Raw genomic sequence first — 27,359 nt, 5'->3', positions numbered from 1 at the left:
GTTTCACTCTTGTTGCACGGGCTGGAGTACAATAGTGTGATCTCCGCTTATTGCAACCTCCACCTTCTGGGTTCAAGTGATTCTACTTCCTCAGCCTCCCAAGTAGCTGGGATTATAGACGCACACCAACACATCCAGCTATTTTTTTGTATTTCTAGTAGATACGGGGATTTCACCATGTTGGCCAGGCTGGTCTCAAACTCATGACCTCAGTTATCCACTGCATCGGCCTCTCAAAGTGCTGAGATTATAGATGTGAGCCACCGAACCCAGCCTTCATTATAATCTTGTTGGACCACTGTTGTATATGTTGTGTATGTGATCTGTTGTTGATCAAAACATTATGGTGGCACATTACTGTATTTTAAATAAATCACCGTACACACTAATTTTCAAGATCATATCACTCCAAAAAGCAAGACAAACCTTTTAATTGATAGCAGCTGGAAAATTTATAGAAGTCTCTAATTAAACAAAATTTTTGACCAGAGAAAATTATATTAACTGATTTTTTTTCTCTGTCAGATGAAAATTTACCTGTCTAGTATAACTCAATTCGACAAGAATAATTGAAAAATACTAAAATTAATGTGATAAACTCAACATTTTCTTGTTGAGTTTATCACATTAAGTTCTATATTATACACACAGTTCTATATATGTATACATGTATATGTACACTATAAATACTGCTATATATGGAGCCATATATTATCTAGTAATACACAGTCTTTTCTCATGTTGATGTACTTTGATCATTGAAGAGCTCAATAAAAACTAAAGATGAAAGTCTAGAATCACCATAGCAATTGTGAAGGGAGAGAAAATACAGGAACAAACAGGAGAATGTAGCTTATAAAATAATCAAGAAGAGGGAATATCATTGTCATAAGCATTTTCATGAAGAAAATACTGTAGAAGGAATTTAGAAATATACCATGGAAAGTCTTAACCCAGTAAGTAGTTGATTAAAATGTTGGCTAATAAATCCAAAACTTAGTTAAACCCAATACAATTTAAGTAAACTCATACTCCACTCAGATAACACACAGCAGATTGTAATCCCGTCTCCTTGCCAAAAATGAAAGTTTGTTTCTTCCTTAAGAACTTTGGGTTTTACTATATAGCATTTCAGGATTCGAAGTGATCGATACAAATTTGCACCTGTGACCTAGGCCAAGTGCGGTGGCTCATGCCTGTAATCCCAGCACTTTGGGAGGCCAAGGTAGGTGGATCATCTGAGGTCAGGAGTTCAAGACCAGCCTCGCCAATATGGTGAAACTCCATCTCTACCAAAAACACAAAAAGTAGCCAGGTGTGGTAGTGGGTGCCTGCAATCCCAGCAACTTGAGAGGCTGAGGCAGGAGAACTGCTTAAACCCAGGAGGTGAAGGTTGCCGTGAGACAAGATCATACCATGACACTCCAATCTAGGTGACAGAGTGAGACCCTGCCAAAAAAAAAAAAAGAAGAAGAAGAAAGGAATGAAGGAGGGAGGTGGGAGGAAGGGAGGGAGGGAGAGAGGGAAGGATCGAGGGAAGGAAGGAGGGAGCAAGGGAAAGAAGGGAGTGGGAAAGAAGGGAGCAAGGAGGGTAGGGAAGGAAGGGGTGGGGAAGGGAGGGGTGGGGAAGGGAGGGGTGGGGAAGGGACAGGTGGAGTGGGGAGGGGTGGAGAGGGGTGGGGAAGGAGATAGCCCCTGTTACCTGCCACATCAGTAATATAGAGCATGCAGCCTGGAAGCTGCCCATACTAGAGCAATGTTTCTAGTGTGTTTGAAGCAAGCAGTGGGCTAGTCTAGCAGGAGGCATGAGTGACCAGTGGGCAATAGCAGAGCCTAGGCAAAAGGGTCTGGGGAATGAATAGAACATGTTTAGACAGTAGCAGGAAGATAACCTTGAGCACAACAGAGGTTTCCAGTTTGCTAGAAACAGAGTCCAGATGGGAACCTATGAACCCAATTTCCATAGGACACTCCTGGTCAGCTGCACACTTGAAGTCAAGCTCAGTGAATAGTTCAAGTTCGGGGTTTGGGCAGAAAAGAAGAATCAAAGATGACCCTGAGATCTGAGATGAGAAGAACAATGGTACTGCCGACATAAACAGGGAAGGTCAGGAGGTAGACCCCGCTACAGTTTCTTGGTAATAAAGTTTAGCTTTCACTGGGGTGTAGGGAGACTCAGATCTTGGAGAAGGGATTCGTCTATGCCTGAAGCAAGCTATTCTTAGAAGTCCCAACTGGCTTAAACATCTACAAATCAGAATGGAGAGACTGTTGAGATGTTGGTAGGCAAGCCTGTCCAGGTCGAAGTAAGCCCAAAGTAGGAAGAATACACAGGAATGATTGACCTTCTCTGTCATGAGCAAATTCGGAAAAAATCAGAACAAAAAGTGCCATTGAGAAGATTATGGTGAACGTGTAGTATTGACTAAGAACAGTTTTGTAACATTTCTAGGCATGAAGAAATCATATTCAAATTTTGGAAGGAGCAAATAAATGTATTGCTATTAAAATATGCTATTGGATCCTTAGCAGAAATGAGTTGAGACCGTAGCACGAAAAACAGTAAGAACAAGCCGCAATTGACAGGCAGAATCTAATCCGATAAAAGTAAACAGACAAGGACTGAAGTGGTTTGAACACATACACAGTCCTTTCCTGTAATTATTTTGAAGTAGCCGCAAATTACTCAAACTCTTCTAGCAAAAAGTGGCTCAAAGCATAACTGAGAAAGGAAGAGAGAGGATAAGAATGAAGTAATCGTAAAGGAACAACTAGAAAGAAATTTGGGGGGTTAGTTACTTGAGACATGGTCAAGGTATCAATATTAGACTTATGTTTATGACCCAGAAAGTACCCTTAAGAGATCTCTGTGCAGGCCAGGCACGGTGGCTCATGCCTGTAATTCCCGGCACTTCGGGATGCCAAGACAGATGGATCACCTGAGATCAGGAGTTTGAGACTAGCCTGGCCAATATGGTGAAACCTCATCTCTACAAAAGTTAGCTGGGCATGATAGTGGGTGCCCGTGATCTCAGCTACTTGGGAAGCTGAGGCCAGAGAATTGCTTGAATCCGGGAGATGGAGGTTGCAGTGAGCCAAGATCGCACCACTGCACTCTAGCCTCGGCGACAGAGTGAGACTCCAGCTCAAAACAAAGAAACAGAAACTCTGTGCAATTGAAGGACTCAGAAAAGTCTCCTAACCTAACATTAACCTTAATCATAGGAATCCCATGAAACCGTTGGCAGCAGCTGCACCTGTCACATGTCTGGTTGGTCCACACTGGGCTGTCTTGGTGCCCAGACTTGAACAAAGTGCCTCTGCTGACCTTTGGATGTGTTTGGCCCTTTCTATGGAGCTGTGCTGACCCCCTCTGTAAAGTAAAACAGCTGCAGCCAGCAAAACTGCACACTCACTTAGTCGTATCAATCAGGCTTATGAACAGAAGTTGGTTACAAAGACTTCTGGAATCTCACAATTGAGGACTGAAGAAGGTCTGGCTTTGTGGATAATTTAAAAACATCGATGAATCTAATTATCCATGAAAAACTGAAAAGTAAAATTAAATCAAACAATGCTAATCATTTGGAAATTAGACAAAAGGAATGGAAAACAATTAAATCTTACAGTTCTTGAAGTAAAATAAACATCGATGGTCCCTAACTTATGATAGTTTGACTTATAGTTTTTATTTTACTTCTCAATGGTACAAAAGTAATAAGCATTTTGTAGAAACTATACTTCAAGTAGTCATACAACTATTTTATTTTCCACTATCAGAGTAGTTAATTACATGAAATACTCAATACTTTTAATTTTGCCCAACTCTAGGTGAATGTAAATATTCTGAGCATTTTTAAGGTAGCTTAAGCTCAGCTATGATGTTAGCTGGGTTAGGTAGATGAAACGCATTTTCAACTTACAATATTTTCAACTTATGATGGGTTTATCAGGATGTAATGCTATAAATCAAAGACCATCGGTATAATAAAAATAGATTTTTCCTTGAATTTATTGCTCATCTCATGTGTTAGAAAAATATCACCCATTTCGACAGAAAATGGTAAACTCAAGAAGGAAATAAAAACAAATAGACCTTTGCTAAGTATTTAAGTGGATTTTAAAATACTATAATTTTTCAATTCACAGAAGGTAGTGTAATAGATCATGAAACAGATCAAAGGAACAGATAAAAGAAACCCTGCCTTCAGCTTGTGGAGAAGAATTCACAAAATCAAGCCATGCCATTTTGCTTATAGAACATTATAGGATATTTCATTCCTTACATACCATACATAGCTCTTCACCAGAAAGGAAAAATATCAGCAAACATTCTATGTTATATTGCTTCGAATCTTTACCCCAGGCATATTTTAGAAAACAGAAAATCTTCACAGCTAATAAAATGATTAAAAAAAAATTTTAGAAATCACGGTCTATGTTTCTTTTTTACCCTTCAAAAACTATACATTCCAACAGCAGGTATACCTTTGTATATGATTCTAATAATTAAAACCTGTGACAAAAATAAAATGTAAAACTGAGTCAACAAACACAATTTTCATAAAAGGTTTTTCCTCAACTTTGAAATTAGCCAGTCCTCAACTACGTAGGATGTGAATCACAGGTCCTATGGAAAGGATGCTTGTGATAATATTTTATAGGATTTATTAAGATAGAAACCCGCATAAGTACCTCTATATTTATGCAGTGAATATGAGGATATAAGAAAAAGCATGATTTCAACAGTGGCAGAAACTATCAATTATTCTGAACATAATTTCTCTTCAACTTATTGCTCCCCACGGTTTTCCTGGAAATTTCAAAACACTGGATCGTCTCTGTGCCTTTGCTAATCAGAATACCATAGAGAGTAATTTAGCCGGCTGGGTCTTGTGAAACTTACAGTGAAAACGGGTGTAATTCAATCGAAACAGTTTGTTGGATAATGGCTCTGTGGAGGTAGCCATTAGGGTGGCCATAGTGAAGTTCAAAATTCAATCAGTTCAATTCAGCAAATATTTATTTGCTTTTTTCCCTTATACTTTAAGTTCTGGGATACCTGAACAGAACTTTGGCGTGTGTATACCTAGGTAATAGGTTTGTTACAAAGGTGTGCATGTGCCTTGGTGGTTTGCTGTACTCAGCAACCTATCATCTACATTAGGTATTTCTCCTAATGCTATCCCTCCCCTATCCCCCTACCTCCTGACAGTCCCCAGTGTGGGATGTTCGCCTCCCTGTGTCCATGTGCTGTCATTGTTCAACTCCCATTTATGAGTGATAACATGCAGTGTTTGGTTTTCTGTGTCCGTTTGCCGAGAATGATGATTTCCAGTTTCATCCATGTCCATGCGAAGGACATGAACTCAGCCTTTTTCATGGCTGCATAGTATTCCATGGTGTATATGCGCCACGTTTTCTTTATCCAGTCTATCATTCGTGGGCATTTGGGTTGGTTCCAAGTCTTTGCTATGGTGAACAGTGCTGCAATAAACATATGTGTGCATATGTCTAATCCTTTGGGTATATGCCTAGTAATGGGACTGCTGGGTCAAATGGTATTTCTGGTTCTAGATCCTTGACAGATTGCCACACTGTCTTCCACAACGGTTGAACTAATTTACATCCCCACCAACAGTGTAAAAGTGTTCCTATTTATACACATCCTCTCCAGCATCTGTTGTCTCCTGATTTTTTAACGATCGCCATTCTAACTGCCGTGAGATGGTATCTCATTGTGGTTTTGATTTGTATTTCTTTAATGACCAGTGCTGATGAGCTTTTATTCATATGTTTGTTGCCTGCATAAATTTCTTATTTTGAGAAGCGTCTGTTCCTATCCTTTGCCCACTTTTGGATAGGGTTGGTTTTTTTCTTGCAAATTTAAGTTCCTTGTATATTCTGGATATTAGCCCTTTACCAGATGAAGAGATTGCGAACATCTTCTCCCATTCTATAGGTTGCCTGTTCACTCTGATTATAGGTTGCTTTGCTGTGCAGAAGCTCTTTAGTTTAATTAGATCCCATTTGTCTGTTTTGGCTTTTGTTGCCATTGCTTTTGGTGTTTTAGTCATCAAGTCTTCGTCCATACCTATGTCCTGAATGGTACCTAGGAATACAACTTACAAGGGATGTGGAGGACATTTTGAAGGAGAATGACAAACCACTGGCAAAGGAAGTAAGAGAGGACACAAACAAATGAAGAAACATTCCATGCTCATGGAAAGATTAATATCATGGAAATAACCATAGTGCCCAAAGTAATTTATAAATTCAATGCTATTTCCATCAAGCTACCATTGACTTTCTTCACAAAAATAGAAAAAACTACTTTAGATTTCATATGGAACCAAAAAAGAGCCTATATAGCCAAGACAATTCTAAGCAAAAAGAACAAAGCTGGAGGCATCACACTTCCAGACTTCAAACTACACTACAAAGCTACAGTAACCAAAACAGCATAGTAGTAATATCAAAACAGAAATATAGATCAAAGAAACAGAACAGAGGCCTCAGAAATAATACCACACATCTACAATCATCTGATCTTTGACAAACCTGACAAAAACAAACAATGGGGAAAGGATTCCCTATTTAATAAATCGTGTGGAGAAAACTGGCTAGTCATATGCAGAAACTGAAACTGGACCCCTTCCTTACACCTTACACAAAAATTAACTAAAAATGGATTAAAGACTTATACATAAAACCCCAAACCATTAAAACCCTAGAAGAAAACATAGGCATATTAGCTTTATATGTAACGTTGTAGAGGTGTTCTAAGTTTATAGAGATACAAAGATGAGTGAGTTTCTTACTCTCAAAGACTTCACAGTCTCCAAGTGAAGCCAGAAATGTAAACTCCATAACAAAAGTATAGCTCTCAGTACTAGACACTCAACCTTTATAATAAATTTCCTACTGACTAGGGAATGAGAGAAAGCTCACAGAGGAGGTAGCCTTTGGAGAAGACCTTTAACAGAAAGAGATGTAAGATGGTCTGGCATGGTAGCTCCTACCTGTAATCCAAGCACTCTGGGAGGCCAGGAGGGGTGGATCCCTTGAGTGAAGGAGTTCAAGACCATCCTGGGAAACACAGTGAAACTCCATTTCTACAAAAAATACAAAAATTAGCCAGCTGTGGTGGTACATGCCTGTAGCCCTAGCTACTCAAGAAGGTGATGTGGGAGGATCATTTGAGTCCAGCAGGTTGAGACTATAGTGAGCCATGATCATGCCACTGCAGCCCTGCAGAGGTTGGGCGACAGAGAAAAACAAACCAAAAAAAAAAAAAAAAAGAAGAAGAAGAAGAAAAGGAGAGATGGGAAAGGCAGCAAGGAGAAGAGAAAAGAAAATGTGAGTGTGCATTCCTGGAATGGCAGGGGATCAAGTAAGACAAACACAGAGGGGCAAAGTGGGAAATAAGCCTGACCAGAGAGTGTGGCCATAATTGTGGAAAGCTATCAAGCTACTAAGGGCTGGCAACAAGGGAAGAGCACAGGCTTTTGAGTAGAGGAGTGATGTAATTATGTAATTAGATCTGTATTTCAGGCCAAGCATCCAGGCAGCCATGTGTGTGGAATCAACAGCAGCCAGGAGTGACTGACTCAGGAGGCCAGTTCCAGAGATCACTGCAAGAGTCTAGGTAAGAGGATGTGAGAGCAAGGGGAATACTAAGTTGGGTATGGCCAGAGGGAAATGAAATGAGCCACTGGGTACAAAGGAAGATGAAAAACTGAAACAAGAGAAGGTGGAGACACTATTGGCTGTTACATCACTCCTCTTGGCTACAGGGATTGGAGGAAGGAATGGAAACAATGAAGCTTAAAGTTACTTTCTTTAATTCAGACTTACACAAGTTGCAAAAATTACTATAAATAATTCCCACAGCTCCTCACCCAAATTTCTCACGTCACATCTTATCCTATTTGCTGTACCATTCTGTTTCCCTTTCTCTTCTTCTATTCCCCCTATGCGCATTATTATCTACTTTTTCTGCAAAAACGCCTTTCATTGAAGTTCTGAGCCTTGAGGTACTGAGAAACTTGTGACAAAAGTAATCAAAGGCTGGGTGTGGTGGTTCACACCTGTAATCCCAGCACTTTGGGAGGCCAAGGCAGGTGGATCACCTAAGGTCAGGAGTTCCAGACCAGACTGGCCAACATGGTGAAACCCCATCTCTACTAAAAATACAAAAATTAGCTGGGCGTGGTGGCATGAACCTGCAATCCCAGCTACTCGGGAGGCTGAGGTGGGAGAACCCAGGAGGCAGAGGTTGCAGTGAGCCAAGATTGCACCACTGCTCTCTAGCCTGGGCAAGAGAGCAAGACGCCATCTCAAAAAAAAAAAAAAAAAAAATAGTACTCAAGAGGGTGAACATGAAGCAAGAAAAGTGGGATGTACTGGGGAGCATGTAGTATAGAAGTTAGGAAGGAGCACAAAAATGCTGCAAACTCCTCACGTTTTTCCTCATATATTTTAACAGTGAATGTTCCTCTGCTGACTACAAATGATATCCCTTTCTAACAAGTATGCAACTCTGAAAAAAAAACACAGTTAGAGCAGCAACTTGATAGAGAGCAATGCCCAGTCTCACTAGTTTAGCCAAACACATCCAGGTGATTAGATATGGCAGCAGATCAGCCTGGACACTAACCTCGATGTCTGTCCTCCCTCCAATTCTGAATATTTCTTTCATTCATTCAACAAATGTTTATTAAGTGTTTGATATATCACACACTATTCTACATACTGCAAATTCAGCAGTGGACAAAATAGAGTCCATAATTTTCATGAAATTTACATGCCAATGGAAAGAAAGGGACAATAAACAAACAAATAAATAAATAAATCCTGAGATGACAAGGGCTATGAAGAACAACTGAGCTGGGTAAATGGTAGAGTGGCAGGTCAGGTTTAGGGAGTTACCTTAGATTGGGAGGTGCAGAAAGACTGACATTTACTATATCACTATTGTTACTGATTATCAATTATAACATCAATATCATGTAAACCTATTTACAATAAATGGGTAAATAAGTCATGTGGATTAAAGCATAAAGAAAGCATTTCCAAAAGGAGGAACAGAGAGAGCAAAGGCTCTGAACTGGGAGCATATTTAGTGGGTGTAGCTACATCAAGAAGACTTCTATTAAATTGGATATATGCCTAAAGCAAATACAAAACAATAAAACAAAAAGTTATGGTTAATAAGTCAATAGAGAAGATCAAATGGAACAAAATGTTCAATCAATCCCAAAATAGGCATAATAAGAGGAAAATTGGAACAAAAAACAAATACCATGAATAAAAAACAAATAGCAAGATGATGGGCTTAAATATAACCTTATCAATAGCAACGACATTACATATAAATGGCCTAAACACCCAATTAAAAGTCAGAGATTGTCATATTGAGTAAGACACAATGATAGGCTGCATATAAGAAATACACTTTAAATGCAAACACACAAATGAATTAAAAGTAAGAAAATGGAAAAAGATATAGCCTAAGACCCTAATAAAAAGAAAGTTGAAGTGGCTATATTAATATGAAGCAAAGTAAAAAATCCCAAAACCAAGATCATTTTGAGAGATAAAGGCATTTTATAAAAGAAAAAGGATAAAAGATCAGTTCAATGGGAAGGCATAGCAATCCTAAATGTTTAGACTTCCTCATAACACAGCTTCAAAATACATGAAGCAGTAACTGATAGAACTGCAAGAAGAAATATAAAAATCCACATTATAATCATATATATTTTTTGTTTGGTTGGTTTTTGTTATTTTGTTTTTTACATGATAGGGTCGTGCTAAGTTACCTAGGCTGGTCTCTACTCCTGGCCTCCCAAAGTGCTGGGATTACAGGTGTGAGCTACAATGCCAAGCCTGGAATCATATCTTTCAATACCTTTCTCACAGTAATTGTTAGAACAAAAAGACGGAAAATAAGCAAGAATACAGTAGACTTGAATGCTATCAGTAAACTTGACCTAACTGATGTTTATAGAATGCGCGATGCAAAAACAACAGAATACACGTTCTCGAAAACACTCAGAACATGTACCAGAATTGCATATATACATCCCTGTATCACCCCAGGCAAGGTGAACGATCAACATGGTGCCCTCTTCACTCTAGCTCACAGACAGCTGCTTGCTTTTTGATCTGTTTTCTTTTCACTTTCACAGGGAAAAACAAATACAGTCACAAAGTACTTTAAACAAATACCATCACTAAGTTCCCATTATACTAAGAAAAACCCACGGTCCAGATTGAGATTACAGGTCAGTGTCATCTTATTCTAACACATGTTAGTCAGCCAGCAAAACAGAGTTTTCTCTGCTTCTCCACTCAAAAGTGCTCTGTTGACTCTTAAACTATAAACTCTAAGTCAAAGTTTGAGATTGCCCCATGTCTTAGTCCATTTGATTTGCTATAAAGGAATACCTGAACTGGATAATTTATAAAGGAAAGAGGCTCATTTGGCTCACAGTTCTGCGGGCTGTACAGGAAGCATGGTGCCAGCATCTGCTTTTGGTAAGGACTTCAGGGTGCTTCCACTCGCGGTAGAAGAGAAAGGGGAGCTAGCCTGTGCAGAGGTCACATGGTGAGAGAGGGAGGGAGGGAGGTGCCAGGCTCTTTTTAACCGTGAGTCCTCACGGGAACTAAGAGAGGGGAACTTGCTCAATACTAGAAGGATAGCGCCAAGCCCTTTATAAAGGATCCATCCCCAAGATTCTAATATTTTTTACCAGGCCCCACCTCCAACACCAAGCACCAAATTTCAACATGAGATTTAGAGACTAATATCCGAACAGCACCATCACATATTGCTATGTTTTTGAAATTTTTCAGTGTTCACTGCTATGGAATTCCAATAGACACCATCCAATTGCTGTTGCAAAATAATCACATGTAACATCATCAAATTACAGAAAATACCATCTTGATGTAGAGTTCTCAGATTTAGCAAATACAAATACAGGACAGATGTCCAATTAATTTTGAACTTCAGATTTTAAATTTTTTTTTTTTTGAGACAGTGTCACTCCATCACCCAGGCTGGAGTGCAACGGCAAAATCTCAGCTCACTGCAACCTTCACTTCCAGGGTTCAAGTGATTCTCATGCCTCAGCCTCCCAGGGAGTTGGAATTACAGGCATGTGCCACCAAGCCCGGCTGATTTTTGTACTTTTAGTACAGACAGGGTTTTGCCATGTTGTCCAGGCTGGTCTCAAAATCCTGACCTCAAGTGATCCACACCCCATAGTGTAATTAGGTCCGCAATATCACGTCAAGCCTAATTACTTTAGATTACCTAGAAAGAGCAGTTGAGAACCACATGGCAACTTCTTGTGTTGAAAGGTTAGGAGGCCATAAGGTCTATGTGTGGTGAAATGAGTAAATATAGGATCTAAAACAAAACCAAAGGACAAAGAGAAGAATGGCGAGAAGCAGAGAATCAGGTGCAACCAATATCGGACACAAAAATCATCTCTATGACCGTCTCTCCATGAACGCCAGTACAATTAGTCAGAGTACAAGAAGAAATATAGACATCAACAGTATAATCAGATATTCTAATACCCCTCTCTTAATAATTAGCTCTTGAAGCCTACAAGCTACAGAGCTGTATTTGTCTTGAATCTTTCTGGAGCGTCTACATGTGGTAATTAAAATAACGCTGCTGTTGCTATTTTTATGGCTGTATATTGCTCTGCCTTTCCAAATGAAAGCTTTAATCTATGATCGTACAAGGCTCTTGAGCAAAGGATACAATCTTTATTCATAAAACCATTCCCTCAAGTAACCACTGTATGTGGGTTAGAAATAGGGAGGGAGAAAAAAAGAGGTGAGCAAGGGAGGAGGGAAGGAGCGAGGAAATATGAATAAAATTGCTTTTGCCAACAATGAACTTGTAGAGGCAAGGAAAATGGGTATGCTTTAAGAATTTCTCAGGGCCGGACGCGGTGGCTCAAGCCTGTAATCCCAGCACTTTGGGAGGCTGAGGCGGGTGGATCACAAGGTCGAGAGATCGAGACCATCCTGGTCAACATGGTGAAACCCCGTCTCTACTAAAAATACAAAAAATTAGCTGGGCATGGTGGTGCGTGCCTGTAATCCCAGCTACTCAGGAGGCTGAGGCAGGAGAATTGCCTGAACCCAGGAGGTGGAGGTTGCGGTGAGCCGAGATCGCGCCATTGCACTCCAGCCTGGGTAACAAGAGCGAAACTCCGTCTCAAAAAAAAAAGAATTTCTCAGGGCCAAGGCAATAGTTATCTTTGTATTCTCAACCTCTAATTTGAGATCTCTCTTACAAAAAGAATAATGCCATACAGTCTTAGAATAGTAGTAGACTCTTAAAGCATCATGCTACACCACATTGACTGCAACAACCAATCCTATTGAAAATGGAGGTATCAGAACATCATTTGGTTCCCTGTAATCACACCAAACTATTCTTACATCTTGCAGGTCAAACATAATTGATTTTAATCTAGAAGGAGGGACAGGAAAAACTCCTAGAGGAATGATATTGTACATTTTCTTCTTTGCTAAATTGTTTTGGCCTTTCCTGCAAAAACAGGCAGGAAGTTCTTTTTCATAACTCACCCCTAGAACTCCTACTGTAGTTCAAGTTGACATCCTTTGAGATCTATTAATATATTCCATAGAGAGAAAGAACAGCTTACTCTCTCCCGGACGGTTCTCATTTGAGCACTGAAAAATCCCGACTAAATAACTCCATCAGCCTTCTTGCAGATTTAATCATTTCAGGTCTTGTGACCTTTGTTAATAAGTTCTATTTTTCAAGGCTTCGTTCATTTTTCATCATTAGTTACACCGTTGCATAAAGATCAGGGCAAAAAGTGAAAAACTCAAATAATTCATTCCAACAAATGAAATGCTAATGCCGTTGCTCTGTAGCAATGCTGGGTTCATTAGCCGCCTTTGGCTGGCATACCATCAGCGGATCTCCTCCGTTTATCCACCAGCCTCAGGACATTTTAAAAAGTGGAATATGTCATAACCCATTTATTTTGACTCAATACCAAATGACATCTCTGTTTTCTGTAAGACAAAATAAAGCTTGTCACACTTGGCTAATAGTTCTTAATGAGGATTATGTTCTTTCTGGTTCTTTCTGAACATTCTCCTAAGAGACACAATTTCAAATGGAGGAAGTGTTTAATGAATGACTCTAAAGCAATGTGATCATGCAAAAACAGAAATAGTGTTTAGCTCAGATTCTAAATAATCACAACTGTTATTTTGAGCCAGATAGGCTGAATCTTCATTCTGAGGCATGTCAATAACATAATTTCTTATAAGCTTTGACAATTCTGGGCAAACTCGGGAAATGAAGCAAGTAAGTTTGCCTTTCAATGTCTTGTTACCCATCTGTGTGTTCTCACCCCTCTCTTCCTGAACTGTAACCTCCAACCTGTAGCAGGCTCTCAAAACACTCCTGCACCTTCTAGGTGTCAGGATTTCTCAAGCTGCACAATGTACCCCAACCCCATCACCTTCCCATGATCGACACCGTCCTCTCTGAAACAGTGGCCCAGATATTTGCCAAAATCTACCTCTTCTGTAACCTGTTTCCCCAAGACTGCTCTCTGCTGGGTATTGAATGACTTGTCCAATCAATTCACTTGTTCTGGTTGCTTATAGAATTTTTTACCCATGTTTAACTATTATATTTTTAAGGACAGGGTCTCCCTCTGTTGCCCAGGCTGGAGTGCAGTGGCGTGATCACAGCTCATGATAACTTTGAACTCCTGGGCTCAAGCAAAAGCAATCGTCCTGTCTCAGCCTCCTGAGTAGCGAAGACTACAGGCACACACTACCAGTTACGTTTTTAATTTCTTTTTTGTAAAGACAAGGTCTTGCTATTTTGCTCAGGCCCGTCTCAAACTCCTGGCCTCAAGTGAACCTCCTGCCTTTGCCTCCCAAAGGGTTGGGATTATAGGCTTGAGCCACTGGGCTCAGCCAGCCTATAGATTCTTTAGGAGAAAATACTGCAACCTGAGAAAAGTAATTTTAACTGGGGTGGGGGAGGGGCAATCTTTTGGTCACTAACAGAAACACTTCGGGCTAAGTTTTTTAAATTCATCTCATGAATCCACAAATTTAGCCTCATTTCCATCTTCTACGTAGCTTCATCACACACTATAGATATGCCTTTAGCACTTTGCAGAGCGGCCTCACATACAGATAGGCCAATTTCCTCTTCCTTTTGCTAGATGTACCATCTTGTTGATTCATTCGCATTGAACTCATGGCCAACATCACCATAATTCTGAGTGAAGTTTATCTAACACATGTATTCTCTCCGTAAGGCACATCACAGCCTCTCTGCCCTTAGAAACACTAGACAACTCTTCAGCGCTCTGCTTGAGGGCCATTCGAAACAGCAGAATCAATCAAAAAAGCCTAAAAATGTGAAAACTTGACACTAAATAAACCTTGAAAAGGATATTCATTTACAGTATCAGAGCAGAAGCAAGAAGGCAGACTGTGGCCTTGTTCAACTTCACCTAGGTATGTACATAGCAGGCGGCTCACATTTTTTGCTACTCTGGACATGACTGCAAATGACCACAAAACCTTGCAAGCATTGATTTGGGGGATTATAAATAACTGCTATCGAGTAGGCAAATTCGCAAATGTGCCATCTGCAAATAATGAGGATTGACTATATTAGCCTCACTTTATGAAGAAACAGAGGTAGGCAGGATAATTTGCTTGTGGTAACATAGCTAGGAAGAAAAAGTAGAAGTGAACCGCCAAGGCTTTGTGAATGCACCCTATATAAAACCTACAAGGACACAGTGCTTTCCATACGTTTGTCATCATCAACACTGTTGTATTGTAGGACATCTTCTGTCTGGTCCCACTGAAAAATCAAACAAGCACTGGAAGCCACCAAGCCTTATATATGTCGGAATACTAATCTCCTCACTCAGAGACATGTTCTAGGTCCTTCCTTCTCCACTCTGAGAAGAAGAAACCTGCCTTCGGATCCATCTATTGCAATGGATTAAGGGCTTTGGAGTCACAGCCTGGATTTTTACATCAGCTCCCTTGTACACTGGTTGTGCGTCCCTAATGCTCTCAGTATCCTCTGCAAAACCTGGATTGCAATGCTGATTTCATGTGATTATCCTGAGGATTAAGTGATCAGAAGCAGAAGGAGTCAAATTCGGAATAAGCACCTGGAAATTAACATGCCTTACTCTTGAGAATTTGTTCTTCAGGGGCCTCCCAGAACCCATTCAGCAAGGGGACTTTTCGTTGCTCTTGGTTTCTGCATACAGGCTCTTAAAAACCAAAAGCAAAAGCAAATGCAAACAACTGGCACTTCCACCATGCAACGGTAGTAACAGGCACACTGCCCTGTAAAACTCCACAGCTCAGCTCCAGCTACACTCCCCTCTGTCAAGGGCAGTGTATACGCGTGATACATATATAGTAGCTCCAGGGTGGAGGTTCCAATATTCCATAGTCAGACACAGCTTGAAAACAAACGCAAACCCGCTTAGAATTAAAACTCTAAGTCTGCCATGAACAGTTGCTTCTCAACTTCAACCTCTTTAAAAAGCACTTGTGTTTTGATTTTCAATTCTAGTTCACAAATCACTCCATCTGGTCTGGCCAATCACGATGCACAAGCAGCGCTGAATTTAGTGTATCTTATTTATATATATATATATAATCCCAGAGGATGTGTTAATGTAAAAATGAAACAAGTTCTGAAATGACGCAGGGGAAAAGATGGAAAGATTTCATGAATACTTCTCCAAGCCCAGAGGGTTTGGTTAAGATGAGAAACCTAAGTGCCTTCAAAAGAAATCACAGTATCTTAAGGTGGTGCCAAATAGTTACTCATGGCAGGCAAGGTTAAAAGGATGATGATGCTATTTTAAAATACGGGCCAGGTGCGGTGGCTCAAACCTGGATTCCCAGCACTTTGGGAGGCTCGGGCAGGTAAATCACTTGAGATCGGGAGTTCAAGACCAGCCTGGCCAACATGGTGAAACCCCCATCTCTACTAAACATACAACAATTGTCTGGGCCTGGTGGTGCACACCTGTAATACCAGCTACTCAGGAGGCTGAGGCAGGAGAACTATTTGAACCTGGGAGGCAGAGGTTGCCATGAGTCGAGATTGTACCACTCCATCCTGGAAAACAGAGCGAGACTCTGTCCCAATTAATTAACTAATTAAAATAAAGTATGAACTAAGCAAAAAGAGATACCTGTGTCATTGGCACATCTTCCTTATAGTGGAAGGATCATGAGGAATAAGATTTGAATCTGAATCTTCAGTTCCTTATGCACTGTGTGACCTGGGCAACTCACCCAAGGTTCTACCTATTATTAAAAAAAAGTAAAAAAATAAGAAAGAAAAGGCAGGCAGCCAGGTACAGTAGCTGATGCCTATAATCCCAACATTTTGGGAGGCCCAGGTGGGAGGACTGCTTGATCAGGAGTTCAAGACCAGCCTGGCCAATATAGTAAGACCCCATCACTACAAAATAAAAATAAAAATAAAAATAGCCAGGTGTAGTGACACACACCAGTAGTCCCAGCTACCTGGGAGGCTGAGCCAGGAGGACTGCTTGAGCCCAGGGGTTTGAAGATACAGTAAGTCATGACGGCACCACTGCACTGCAGCCTGATGATGACAGAGTGAGACCCTGTCTGAAAAAAAAAAAAAGCATGAATAGTATCGGCCTCATAGCATTGTTTTAAGGATTGAAATTAGAAAATGTACGTGCTATAAGTAGGTCTCAATAAACCTCCATTTGTTCTTAAAAGGAAAGATGGTTGATTGGCAATGTATCGTTGAGATGAATTTCTTCATAAAAGCACTTCAATCATTTATTCAACTTTTACTGACCATCTTCCATGTGCTAGGCACTATGCTAAACACTGTAAGTCAGAAATCCTCTGAGTGTGTGTGTGGGGGGGGTGGGGGTGGGGGCTAGAGAATTGGTGGTAGAGAAAGAACATGGTAACATATATGGATGTCTCTTCAGAGGTATAGCTCCCTAACTTTTTGGTCCCATAAATTTGATTATTAGCAAGGGTTCTACCCTTACAATGATTCCAAAAGGGAATCAAATACAGCTTCTCCCACAAAACCTTCCCTCAATATCCCAAGCAGAAGCAATCACTTTTTTACTCTTAGTCATTTAACAAAAATTTATCCAGGCACAGTGGCTCATGGCTATAATCTCAGCACTTTGGGAGGCCAGAGCAGGAGGATCGCTTGAGCCCAGGAGTTCAAGATCAGCCCAGGCAACATAGTGAGACCCTGTCTATAAAAATAAATAAATATATAAAAATAATAAATAAGAATGTATTCACTGTTTCATTTTACAGAGTTATTGGACTCCTACTAAAGATACATGAAATAGACACAGGGAGAAAACCAGAAACCTAACTTTCCTCCCTTCCCTCCAGAAATGTCTCCATTGAGGAGGGAAATTAGATACACACATAAATAAATGTTTTTCTTTCGTACAAGTGGAAAAGATACAAAAAGCCTGTAAGCATTCAGGCAGGATGAGACTAATTCAAAGAATACCCAAAAGGTGAAAATCTGTTCTGCTTTTCAAGACCCAGGGAAAAGAACCCCACAACATGCTCAAAGTTAAGTGTCTATATTCTCATCATGCAGCTGCCCTCAAATCGCAAAGATCTTAATAACCAATCAGGACATGTCTGTGAGCCAATAACAGAATATGTCCAAATCATCGATGTGATAAATATGCCTTTTCACACATGTTTGACATTCTTTTTTTGAGATGGATTCTCGCCCTGTCACCCAGGCTGGAGAGCGATGGTGTGATCTCGGCTCACTGAAACCTCCGCCTCCCAGGTTCAAGTGGTTCTTCTGCCTCAGCCTCCCAAGTAGCTTGGATTACAGGCACCCACGACCATGCCTGGCTAATGTTCGTATTTTTGGTAGAGACGAGGTTTCACCATGTTGGCCAGGCTTGTCTTGAACTCCTGACCTCGTGATCTGCCTGCCTCAGCCTCCCCAAGTGCTGGGATTGCAGGTGGGAGCCACAGCACCTGACCTCATCTTTGACATTCTTTGTAGCCTCTTCCTTCTCTTGAGTTTGACAGAGAGCTGCCAAGGGATCTTATCCATCCCTGAACAGGAGAGGGAGTTGTGGGCTTTGATACAGGCAACATCACTTACCTTCCTCCTTAGGATTCGCTTAAAGCGTGAGATCCAAACCCTATGAGGGCTGTTTTCATTTCTAAGGCATTATCAAGACATGAAGTTACTACAGCACTGAATTAGCATATGCTGTTGCAATTCTTTTGGCACAAATGCAGTTTTTCTGTAGCTAGAAAAGGTTATTACTATGGTTTTTGGAAGAGACAAATAAATGGTTGGAGAAATAGGTCTGATAACATTTTTTAAAAACATGTATGTTCTTAACTTCCAGCAACCACCTCAGTGCAGAGAATATGGCTCCGAACTTCCCTACATTTTCAACAAGGGCCATAGCTCACGGTGTATCAGCAGACTAAAGTCATCCAACTCACATGTGTATGTTAGCATTGAAAAGTGTTTTCCACTTCTTCTTGGGATGCTGTAGGATTGTTCTGTTTTATTATTTTCTCACTTTCACATTGCATTTTGGCTCTTCCTGGGGAGGCTGGAGGTGAAAGCCGATTTGTAAGCCTTGGGAAAATCTTTCATTATAGAATACAATTCCTATTTCAAATGCATGTTCTGGTTTTAAGCAAAGCTAATGATATTTAAGAAAGCAAAGGGCCGGGCGCGGTGGCTCATGCCTGTAATCCCAGCACTTTGGGAGGCCGAGGCGGGTGGATCACGAGGTCAAGAGATCGAGACCATCCTGGTCAACATGGTGAAACCCCGTCTCTACTAAAAATACAAAAAATTAGCTGGGCATAGTGGTGCGTGCCTGTAATCCCAGCTACTCAGGAGGCTGAGGCAGGAGAATTGCCTGAACCCAGGAGGCGGAGGTTGCGGTGAGCCGAGATCGCGCCATTGCACTCCAGCCTGGGTAGCAAGAGCAAAACTCCGTCTCAAAAAAAGAAAAAAGAAAAAGAAAAAGAAAAACAAAGAAAGCAAAAAGTGCATCATAAAAGAAAAAGATTATGATATCACTGTATGAATAGAGACCAAGTTACTAACAAAGTCAATGCAGTTCAGTAGGAAAATTGTACAGGAAAGACTCAAAGATCAATGTGACTATATTATCATTATTATTATCTTATTTGAGACAGGGTCTCACTGTGTTGACCACGCTGGTCTCAAGCTCCTAAGCTCAAGCAGTCTGCCCACCTTGGCCTCCCAAAGTGCTAGGATTACAGGCATGAGCTACTGTGTCTCGCCAATGTGACCATTACTTTTGATCCTACAAATACAGCACCGTAACCCTTAGTTTAATGTGTTGCAGGTGGATTTGGAAAGACATTGGTTCATACCAGTCATGGGTCTTGAATCTTTTCCACCATAATCATAACTTAATAAGAAAAAATTTAGCTTTCCAAGTACTAGAACTTAAAATGTATTTCCTTTGTCTACTAAATAAAATAACCACTATCTGTTGGAGTTAGAAGAAAATTCAGGATCATCTGCAGTGGCTCACTCCTGTAATCCCAGCACTTTGGGAGACCAGGGTGGGCGGATCACCTGAAGTCAGGAGTTCGAGACCAGCCTGGCCAACATAGTGAAACCCCGTCTTGACTGAAAATATGAAAATTAACTAGGTGTGGTGGTACATGCCTGTAATCCCAGCTATTTGGGAGGCTGAAGCAGGAGAATCACTTGATCCCGGAAAGTGGAGGTTGCAGTGAGCCAAGACTGTGCCACTGTACTCCAGCCTGGGTAACAGAACAAGACTCTGTCTCAACAAAGAACAGAAACAAGAAGGAAAGGGGGAAGGGGGGAAGGGAATTCAGTTTGCCTGGGACAAATCTTGCTTTCTCAAATTCTCAGCGCAGGTTGGTGATAGGGCAGCTCTCAAAATCCATGCCCTTCACTTTAAAGTTCCTTAATTCCTAGCTAATACTCTCTACTCTCTGTGTTTGCGTAACAGAAGCATAATGTTTAGTTTTACCGAGCTGTGTCCCCTTCAACATTATTCTGCTAGGCAGAATAATGGCCCCTCTCCAAAGACATAAGATCTCAGTGCCCCGAAACTATAAATATGCTATGTTACACGGTAAGGGGAACTTAAAATGTTGCAGGTGGAATTAAGGCTGAACTTGAACTGGGACAATTATTCTGGATCATACAAGTGAGCCCATTGTCAACACAAGGGTCCTTAATATGGTTTGGCTCCATGTCCCCACCCAAATGTCACGTTGAATTGTAGTTCTCAGAAATCCCATGTGTTATGGGAGGGACTCGGTGGGAGATAACTGAATCATGGGGCCAGTTTCGTTTATCCTGTACCTGTGGTAGTAAGTCTCACGAGATCTCACGGTTTTATAAGGTGCTTCCACTTTCACTTCTCTCTCATTCTCTCTTGGCTGCTGCCATGTAAGACGTGTCTTTCGCCTTACACCATGACCGTGAGGCCTCTCCTGTCAGGTGGAACTGTGAGTCCATTAAACCTCTTTTTCTTTTTCTTTTTTTGAGACGGAGTTTCGCTCTTGTTACCCAGGCTGGAGTGCAATGGCGCGATCTCGGCTCACCGCAACCTCCGCCTCCTGGGTTCAGGCAATTCTCCTGCCTCAGCCTCCTGCGTAGCTGGGATTACAGGCACGTGCCACCATGCCCAGCTAATTTTTTTTTTTTTTTTTGTATGTTTAGTAGAGACGGGGTTTCACCATGTTGACCAGGATGGTCTCGATCTCTTGACCTCGTGATCCACCCACCTTGGCCTCCCAAAGTGCTGGGATTACAGGCTTGAGCTACCGTGCCCGGCCTAAACCTCTTTTTCTTTATAATTTACCCCAGCTCAGGTATGTCTTCATCAGCAGTGTGGAAAAGGACTAATGCAGTCCTTATACGTGAAAGAGGGAGGCAGGAGAGGTGGAGTCAGAGTGATACTAGGTGAGACTCAGTCAGCTAGTGCTGGCTTTGAAGACGAAAGGGAGCCATGTACCTAGAATGTGGCAGTCTCTAGAAGCTGGAAAAGACAAGGAAATTGGTCTCCCTCAGCCCCACCCCTGCAAAGGAAGCATCCATGCCAGCATGTTAATTTCAGCCCAGTGAGACCCATTTTTTTTTCTTTCATTTTTAAAGACCGGAGTCTCGCTCTTTGCCCAGGCTGGAGTGCAATCACACAATTGGAGCTCACTGCAGCCTTGAACTCCCAGGCTCAAGCAGTCCTACCTCAGTTTCTCAAGTAGCTGGGATACCAGGTGCATACCATCACACTCAGCTAATTTATTTATTTTTATCTTTATTTTTGAAGAGATAGGCATCTCACTATGTTGCCCAGGCTGGTCTCAAACTCCTGGAGCTTCAAAGCAATCCTCCTACCTTGGCCTCCAAAAGTGCTGGGATGACAGGCATGAGTCACTGCAGCTGAACTCCACTTTTGATTGCTATAAATGTGAGATAATCAATTTATGTTGTTTTAATCCACCAAGTTTACTACAGCAACAATAGGAAACTAACACACTATCCAAGTGTGCATTCGGTTCAGTTTCTCCTTTGTCATATAGAAAAGCCCTAAATACGCTTCCTCCAACAAGGCACAGAAAAGAAAAACCACCTCTGGCTATTTCCATCAGAAGATACTCTGCAGAGCTCAACCAAACCAGCCCTTAGGACATAAAACCCATTTATCTCTATCACTCAGTCTCTCTTCACCTACCCTAAATGACATGGCACCCAGGCAGAAGGTACGACCACCTGTGTAAGTCAGGAGCCTAGCAGGGAACAGATGCCTCATTCAAAGAGGGAAGTTAAAGAGATTTGTTAAAGCGGCTATGTGCACCGTGGTAGGCAATGTTAAGGGTGCTCAAGAAGGGATGATGAAGCATCCAGGGATGAGCAACAGAGGGAAACTGGGCCTAGGACTAAAGAAATAGGTGTGGGAACAAGTACTAGAACTCAGTGAGGCTTCACGCTGAGCTGTAGCCTTGGTAGACTAATAGGGCCCCTGCCAACCTCAGCCCATGGAGAGAGGGAACCAGGGGAATGAACACCCTGACTTTTCTCTCTTCCTACACTTGACTTCCTGCCAGCATTTCCCATAGACTGAAATCTAACAGAAGTCAGAAGATCAACGGGAGTGGATGATGTCATCTACAAAGGCCAGCTTCCCAGGGAAGAGAGCAGAGTGGAGAGAGAATTCTGACTCTAGATGACCAAACAGAGAAAATGACAGCACCCACTTCCTAATTCAACAGAGCCTTTTTTTTCTCTTTTTTTCTAAGAGTAAGAGAGGTCAAACAGATTTGCTTGTTGTCCTATACAAAGTAGAAATCATGCATAAACAAAACAAAATCTCAAGAGGATTGAGACATACTTCTTTATGCTTTTATGTGTCTACTAAGTGATTTCAGAAAAAGGTAGACAGCAATAAAACCTCCAGTAAAAAATATTTGGTGCATTTGGAATTGGCTTCATGGAAGGGCACTATCCTGAACTCTCCTCAAAAAACGTTGGTTAGAATCACAGTCAAGGACAAGACGTGGGCTCGTTACACTGCTGGACAGACCCAGCAGGGCATTTCTTATGGTGCTATGGTTATTTTTGACTGAGAAACATCAGAAAATTTACTAAAGAAGTTTGTCTAGTTGGCCTTCTGATGTTGCAGTAAGAAAGACAGGTTTCCTCTCTTATGTTTAAGGAAATAAAAGATAAACAACGAAATAGTCTAAGAATCAAGAGTAAGTTCAAAGTAGAGCCAATAAAAGCGTAACTCACTTACTTGGTGTATTAGTCTATTCTCATGCTGCTGATAAAGACATAACCCAGACTGGCTAATTTATAAAGAAAAAGAGGTTTAATGGACTCACAGTGTTCCATGTGGCTAGAGAGGCCTCATAATCACGGCAGAGGGCAAACGGCATATCTTACATGGCGGCTGGGAAGAGAGAAAGCTTGCACAGGGAAACTCCCTTTATAAAACCATCAGATCCCCCTGAGACTATTCACTACCACGAGAAGGACATGAGACAGACCAGCTCCCAGGATTCAATAACCTCCCACAGAGTCCCTCCCATGACATGTGAGACCTGTGGGAGCTACAACTCAAGTTGATATTTGGGTGGGGACACAGCCAAACCATATCACTTTCTGTCACTTGGATTCTTAAACTGACTAGGAAACAGTTATCTTTCTAAGAAATTAATTTAGACAACACCTCAGTCAACAGTCTCATTGCTCCAAAAAGAACCCATAACCTCTGACCATCATTTCTGCCCTCACGTTTACTCTAATGTGTTTTATGTCACAGTGCAGAGAATCAGATAGACAAACTTGGAATAATCTCAGATTTCTACTTCCACTGAACATGGTTGATCCCTTCAGCTGAAGAGGTATATACATACCATCAATTTACACACCATCTTCATGCTGCAACATGAACCCTGATACATAGTCCTTTTCTTTTCAGGACTTGGATGGAGGCAGGAAGCTCAACTGCCTTCCATCCCCCCACACATCCCCCTCCTAAGTGTTAACAGAAACCAGAGAGTAGCAGCAGGAAGATCAGCATGAGCCCTAAGAGATTCTAGCAAGCTGGTGGCCCTAGTGATGAAAGAAGCCATATTCTCAGGATGTGTGAACAGCTCCCTTATGGGTTCTAACCAGTGAAAAAGGCTCCGTGAAAATCAATAACAGGTTTAGAGACTTAGCAAATTACCCTCTAGTTCTCTAGCAATTACTCATGCCCTTGGGCTCAGGAGGGTATAGCATGACGTACATCTACACATAGTTACAAATAACCCAGTTCTGTTGGTAAAATTTTATGAGGTTAACAGAAGATAGAAGTTTGCTTTATATCCCAGAAACCAAGTTTACCCTTACTCAATTCCCTAATTAACATTAGTTTCCACATGGGCCATATTATCTCCATACACCCTTTCCATGTAAAAGAAATTCACTGTCATATAAATGCTTCTTTGAATATCATTAAAGCTTCTTTAAACCTTGATTTGACAGCCATTCCACAGAGTATTAAATAACATTCAAAACTTTGTGGAAACTCTCCATTCCCCATTCCCAAAATATTCAGAGAGGGTACTCGCCATCCAAATATACAATGGAGTAAATGAGCCAGGAAAGATTGTTTTTGTAATTAACACATAAGGTGATATTAACATTAATTTGTTCTGAAGGTGTCTGGACCTTCGCTTTCTCCCATACACATTGGCACAATTTCGACGAGAGTAACTTTTTTTTTTATTAGACTTTAAGTTCGGGGTAAATGTGCAAATCATGTAGGATTGTTACATAGGTATACACATGCCATGGTGGTTTTGCTGCATCCATCCCCCATCATCTACATTAGGTATTTCTCCTAATGCTATCCCTCCCCCATCCCCCCACCTTCTGCTATTCCTCCCCTAGCTCTCCCATCCCCTCAACAGGCCCCAGTGTGTGATGTTCCCCTCCCTGTATCCATGTGTTCTCATTGTTCAACATCCACTTATGAATGAGAACATGTGGTGTTTGGTTTTCTGTTCCTGTATCAGTTTGCTGACAATGATGGTTTCCAGCTTCATCCATGTCCCTGCAAAGGACATGAACTCAACGTTTTCTATGGCTGCATAGTATTCCATGGTGCGTATGTGCCACATTTTTGTTATCCAGTCTACCATTGATGGGCATTTGGGTTGGTCCCAAGTCTTTGCTATTGTAAACAGTGCTGCAATGAACATACATGTGCGTGTGTCTTTATAAGAGAATGATTTATAATCCTTTGAGTATTTATCAAGTAGTGGGATTGCTGGGTCAAATGGTAATTCTATTTCTAGAACCTTGAGGAATCACCACAGTCTTCCACAATGGTTGAACTAATTTACACTCCTGCCAACAGTGTAAAAATATTCCTGTTTGTCCACATCCTCTCCAGCATCTGTTGTCTCCAGATTTTTTAATGATCGTCATTCTAACTGGTGTGAAATGCTATCTCAATGCAGTTTTGATTTGCATTGCCGTAAAGACCAGTGATGATGGGCATTTTTTGGGGTTTGTTGGCTGTATAAATGTCTTCTTTTGAAAAGTGTCCATTCATATTCTTTGCCTAATTTTCTTCTTGTAAATTTGCTGAAGTTCTTCATAGATTCTGGATATTAGCCCTTTGTCAGATGGGTAGATATCAAAGGTTTTTCCATTCTGTTGGTTGCTGGTTCACTCTAATGATAGTTTCATTTGCTGTGCAGATGCTCTTAAGTTTAATTAGACCCCATTTGTCTATTTTGGCTTTTGTTGCCATTGCTTTTGGTGTTTCAGTCATGAAGTCCTTGCCTATGCCTATATCCTGAATGGTATTGCCTAAGTTTTCTTCTAGGGTTTTTTATGGTGTTAGGTCTGATGTTTAAATCTTTAATCTATCTAGAGTTAATTTTTGTATAAGGTGTAAGGAATGGGTCTAGTGTCGGCTTTCTGCACATGGCTAGCCCATTTTCCCAACACCGTTTATTAAATAGGGAATCCCTTCCCCAATGGTTGTTTTTGTCAGGTTTGTCAAAGATCAGATGGTTGTAGATGTGTGACATTACTTCCGAGGCCTCTGTTCTGTTCCATTGGTCTATATCTCTGTTTTGGTACCAGTACCATGCTGTTTTGATTCCTGTAGCCTTGTAGTATAGTTTGAAGTCAGGTAGCATGATTTCTCCAGCTTTTTTGGTTTTTTTGTTTGTTTGTTTGTCTGTTTGATTGGGATTGTCTTGGCTATGCAGGCTCTTTTTTGGTTCCACATGAAGTTTAAGGTGGTTTTTTTTTTTTCCAGTTCTGTGAGGAAAGTTAATGGTGGCTTGATGGGAATAGCATTGAATCTATAAATTACTTTGGGCAGGATGGCCATTTTCACAATACTGATTCTTCCTAATCATGAGCATGGAATGTTTCTCCATCTGTTTGTGTCTTCTCTTATTTCCTTGAGTAGTAGTTTCTAGTTCTCCTTGAAGAGGTCCTTCACCTCCCTTGTTAGTTGTATTCCTAGGTATTTTATTCTCTTTGTAGCATTTGTGAATGGGAATTCACTCATGATTTGGTTCTCTGTCTGTTATTGGTGCATAGGTACGCTTGTGACTTCTGCACATTGATTTTATATCCTGAGACTTTGCTGAAGCTGCTTCTCAGCTTAAAAACATTTGGGGCTGAAATGATGGGGTCTTCTAAATATATAATCATGTCATCTGCAAATAGAGACAATTTGACTTCCTCTTTTCCTAACTGAATACCCTTTATTTCTTTTTCTTGCCTGATTGCTCTGGCCAGAACTTCCAACACTATGTTGAATAGGAGTGGTGAGAGAGGGTACCCTTGCCTAGTGCCAGTTTTCAAAGGGAATGCTTCCAGTTTTTGCCCTTTCAGAATGATATTGGCTGTGGGTCTGTCATAAATAGTTTTTATTATTCTGAGATACATTCCACTGATATCTAGTTTATTGAGTTTTTAGCATAAAGAGCTGTTGAATTTTGTCAAAGGCCTTCTCTGCATCTATTGAGATAATCATGTGGTTTTTGTCTTGGGTTCTGTTTATGCAATGGATTATGTTTCTAGATTTGCATATGTTGAACCAGCCTTGCATCCCCAGGATGAAGCCGACTTGATCATGGTGAATAAGCTTTTTGGTGTGCTGTTGGATTCAGTTTGCTGGTATTTTAGTGAAGATTTTCACATCAATCTTCATCATGGATATTGCCCTGAAATTTTCTTTTTAACTTGTGTCTGACAGGTTTTGTTATCAGGATGATGTTGATCTCATAAAATGAGTTAGGGAGGATTTCCTCTTTTTGTACTGTTTGGAATAGTGTCAAAAGAAATGGTACCAGCTCCTCTTTGTACATCTGGTAGAATTCGGCTGTGAACACATCTGGTGCTGGACTTTTTTTGGTTGGTAGGCTATAATTGCTGCTTCAACTTCAGACCTTGGTTTTGGTCTATTCAGGGATTCAAATTCTTCCTGGTTTAGTCTTGGGAAGGTGTAAGTATACAGGAATTTATCCATTTCTTCTACATTTACTGGTTTATGTGCATAGAGGTGTTTGTAGTAATTGCTGATGGTAGTTTATATTTCTGTGGAATTGGTGGTGATATCCCCTTTGTCATTTTTTTATTGCATCTATTTAATTCTTCTCTCTTTTCTATTAGTCTGGCTAGCAGTCTATTTTTGTTGACCTTTTCAAAAAACCAGCTATCGTGGACCGTCCGGGATGGGTAG

At 40.9% G+C, this 27,359-nt stretch overlaps 1 long non-coding RNA gene across 3 annotated transcripts in view; it reads right to left on the bottom strand.

The window, feature by feature from the left end:
- The window catches only part of LOC141585450 (uncharacterized), a 310,303-nt gene that overhangs the window by 216,806 nt on the left and 66,138 nt on the right, over positions 1 to 27,359 (bottom strand). For all 3 annotated transcript variants that reach the window (XR_012518930.1, XR_012518929.1, XR_012518928.1), the window contains exon 2: positions 7,023 to 7,115. This is a non-coding gene — a long non-coding RNA (uncharacterized LOC141585450). The remainder of the gene's footprint in view (positions 1 to 7,022; positions 7,116 to 27,359) is intronic.

This window comes from Saimiri boliviensis, chromosome 8 (genome assembly GCF_048565385.1).
Source record: "Saimiri boliviensis isolate mSaiBol1 chromosome 8, mSaiBol1.pri, whole genome shotgun sequence".
NCBI classification, from domain to species: domain Eukaryota; kingdom Metazoa; phylum Chordata; class Mammalia; order Primates; family Cebidae; genus Saimiri; species Saimiri boliviensis.
This window is presented reverse-complemented; position numbering and strand designations above follow the sequence as displayed.